At 56.5% G+C, this 3,717-nt stretch overlaps 1 long non-coding RNA gene across 1 annotated transcript; it reads right to left on the bottom strand.

Moving 5' to 3' along the window:
• Positions 1-956: 956 nt before the first annotated feature.
• LOC138426804 (uncharacterized) lies at positions 957-2,951 on the bottom strand. Its single transcript, XR_011251753.1, has 2 exons — positions 2,688-2,951; positions 957-1,821 (listed from the first exon to the last, which is right to left on the bottom strand). It is a non-coding gene; the product is annotated as an uncharacterized lncRNA (long non-coding RNA).
• Positions 2,952-3,717: the final 766 nt, after the last annotated feature.

The following is a 3,717-nucleotide window of genomic DNA, read 5'->3' as shown; positions in this document are numbered from 1 at the left end:
GGCTAGCCTACCTGCCGAGTTGGAGGATGCCTTCTGCTCCTTCCAGAAATTGCCAGGTCTTTTTCCTCTTTTTCTTCCTGCCCCAAACACTCACATCCCTCACAGACAGCCTCAAAAAGTGTTCCGTGGTCAGGAGGCCTTTATGAACACCCCTTAGGAATACACGCCCGGGAGGCTGGAGTTGGCAGCTTCGTCCTTCAGTTGGAGCAGGAGCCAGATCTTCTTTCATCCGTTGGTTTGTTCGTGTGTTGCTTGATTGACTGGCTCATTGGCTTATTCATTCATTCATTCCTCAGCAATTATGTGCAGAATATCGTGCAGGAAACAGGAGAGAGCTGCTTGGGGTTCTGGCCCAGGGTGCAGCCCGGGAGGATGAGGTGTGTAACTTTCATCAGCCCCACCTGCACAGACAGTGAGGTCCTGGGGTCCTTCCCTCCCTTCTCGGAGGCAGCCTGACTCTGGAGGCCACGCCCCAGGGCAGCCCCTGCCCCCACCAGCTCACCGCCAATTAGGTGCCATGTTGTTTGGAGCCTTTGCTGTCTGCCCCCCGAAGGCTGCAGAACACAAGCGACACCCCAAGAGGCTCCCTGCTTCCCCAGAGCCAACACAAGGCGGGGTCACTGCAAGCACGTGGTGCCCGGAGTTCCCTCAGCGTGTGCTAGGGCAACCGAGGCCCAGAGAGAGACCATGCGGAATCCGCAAGGGCTGGGAGCCCCAGCCTGCCTGCCCCCGCGGGGCCCCAGGCTCGGCCGCCCCAGACAAAGACCCTTCTTTGAAGCCTTCAGACAGAGCCCCGGTTTCCGGCCCCAGCCCACCGGGAAGCACCCGCCACGGCAGCTGTCTTCATCTGCTGCCCCGCCAGCCCGGCCGCCCGGGCCTCGGTTTATTGTCAGCTTCCTTGCCAGAAATATGCTTGAACAAATGCTGTAAACAAATGGAACAATCGCGGACCATCACGCTTGGATTTCTCTCTAATATGCATAAAATGGGGTGCGGCTAGGGCTGCCTGCTGAGGGCTGAGTCCTGAGCCGCCCTGCCAGGCATGGTCCCCTGTGGACCTGGCTCCTCCCTGCCTCGGGAACCCCAGGCCCCTCTTCCACATAAGCCCTGAGACCTCCCCAGGGGCTCCTGGAGAGAGAAAGAGCGAGAGTCCGAGAGTTCAGGGACCTTCCCTACACGGTTTCTTGGTCTGTTCAGCAAACAACAGACCTGGTGCCCACAACATCCCAGACAAGTGTTTGCTTTTCATCGTCACAAAAACCTACCATATAGGCGGTGTCATCTGTCATGGGGAGGAGGAAGCTGAGGCACAGGGAGGTTAAGTAACAGGCCCAAGGACACATGGCTAATGCTTGCAGGAGCTGGGCTTCCACCCCAGGCGTGGGCCCCAGAGCACCTGTCTTGATAAAGGGATGCTTGGGAAGAGGGGCTGGTGGACAGACGACCCAGAGTGCTGATGAATGAATGAAGGGTCCCCCAAACCGTGACCACAAACAAGTGTCCATCTCCACAAGGGCTGCCTCTTTCCATGAATCTTGCAAGGGTTTGGGATCTTTGCTGACACCTGGGTCTCGGGTTCCAGCTTCAAGGCCTGGGAGATAACACACTTTCATTTTTCTGCTGTGTGTGGGGCTTTTTGTTTCAGCAGCCACACAAACTAAGACACTGAGCGCTGTGCTCTTTCCCGGAACACACTGTAATGAGGGGTGAAGCCCTGGAGCAGGCGAGCAGGGAGGGAGCCGCCTCATGCTGTTCCGAGGTGGTGCAAGTTTTCAGGTCTGTTCATGCATCGCTGGAGCAGGCTTTGGTTCATGGTTGGGCCTGTACAGAGAACTGAAGTCAGGCTCATTTGTATATTTTGTGTTGCACATACAATTCGGCAGACCCAGGGATTTATTTACTCAAAAGTTACTGAGCCCATACTATGTCTCAGACGCCAGCCAGAATGCCTTTCAGTAGTGCTGAGGACTTAAACTATGAGTCAGTCAGCACCTCTCCCTCCCTCCTTCCCTCCCATTCACTCATCCACCCATCCATCCTCCCATCCATCATAACCCACCCACCCATCCTCCCATCATCCACCCATCCATCTTCCCATCATAATCCATCCATCCTCCCATCATCCACCCATCCGTCCCCCCATCCGTCATAATCCATCCATCCATCCTCCCATCATCCATCCTCCCATCATTCATCCATCCTCCCATTATTCATCCATCCATCCTCCCATCCATCATAATCCATCCATTTATCCTCCCATCCATCCATCCATCCATCCTCCCATCCATCCTCCATCCATCCTCCCATCCACCCATCCATCCATCCTCTCATCATCCACCCATCCATCCTCCCATCCATCATAATCCATCCATCCATCCTTCCATCATCTATCCATCCATCCTCCCATTATCCATCCATCCATCTTCCCATCATAATCCATCCATCCTCCCATTATTCATCCATCCATCCTCTCATCCATCATAATCCATCCATTTATCCTCCCATCCACCCATCCATCCATCCCCCCATCATCCATCCATCCATCCATCCATCCTCCCATCATCCATCCATCCTCCCACCATCCACTCGTCCATCCTCCCATCATCCACTCGTCCATCCATCCATCCGTCATCACAATCCATCCATCTATACCTTCCTGCCTCTCTTCCTTCCTTCCATTCACTCACCTACCAATCCATCCACAGTCAGCCCGCCTTCCTCTCTCCTTCCCTTCCTCCCTTCCTTCTTTCCGTGCGTTCATCTGACACCTTCTTCTAATGGGCCGTGTCACCTTGGACAGGTCACTGAACTTCATCTGGGAGAGTGACCTGTTGCAGAGCTCAAGTGGGAGAAAGAGTGAAGGGCGCATTGTGGACTGCGAGGCGCTGCCTTGGTTCCCAGGGGGTGGAGGAGGATCCAAAGCCGCTGTGGACCGAAGCTCCTTTGCAAAGTGCAAAGCCCTCCATGTTGAGTAGTGAGTGCTTCCTTGGTTCCCACGGCCACCTCTCCAGAATGTTCTTCAAGCCAGTCCCCGCTTCACCCCTCCGGCATCGGCCGAGGGACCCCAGGCCAGAACCCAGGACCCCTTGGACATGTGGATGCCCGTGATGTGCCTCCCCAAGGAGCACCCTCGTGGCCTCGTTTGAGGAAACAATGGGCCTCAATCCACATTAATGACCCTCCGAGGGTCTGCTTGGCGTCTTTGTCCTTGGCGTACAACTGGCTGTCATCAGCAGGGCTCCGGGGGCTCTGGCCTAATTTGGAGGGACAGGTTTTATCATCACCCTTGATTCGGGTGGCCCAATCTGACAGGCCCGCGGCCCCCTGTGTGGAAGGACCACGTCAGAGACGGCCTTCTCCCCGGTGGCTCACCCCGGAGGTCTGGGGAAGCGGAGGTCACCAGCGGGGGAGGTACGGGGTGAAGAAGGGGCTGCAGCTGGACCCCTTGGGTGGGCCCATGGTAGGTCCAGGGGAGGAGGGCGCTGCTGATGAGATCAGAGAGGGGTGAGGGGGCAGGTCTGCCAGCCCGGGCACACGCTCCAACTGCCCACTAGTAGGCCAGAAGGCCACCAGGGCCAGGGCTATGTTCCTCGGAGGAGCCAGGCAAGAGCAGGGGACTGGCTCTGGGTGAGCTGGCTCCCGAGGAGGGAGCGGGCAGCGTTTAGTTGGCTCTGGCCTAAAATCACCAGCAAGCAAAGCATTTGTGGTTAACTGACC

This window comes from Ovis canadensis, chromosome 21 (genome assembly GCF_042477335.2).
Source record: "Ovis canadensis isolate MfBH-ARS-UI-01 breed Bighorn chromosome 21, ARS-UI_OviCan_v2, whole genome shotgun sequence".
In the NCBI taxonomy this organism is placed as follows: Eukaryota; Metazoa; Chordata; class Mammalia; order Artiodactyla; family Bovidae; genus Ovis; species Ovis canadensis.
This window is presented reverse-complemented; position numbering and strand designations above follow the sequence as displayed.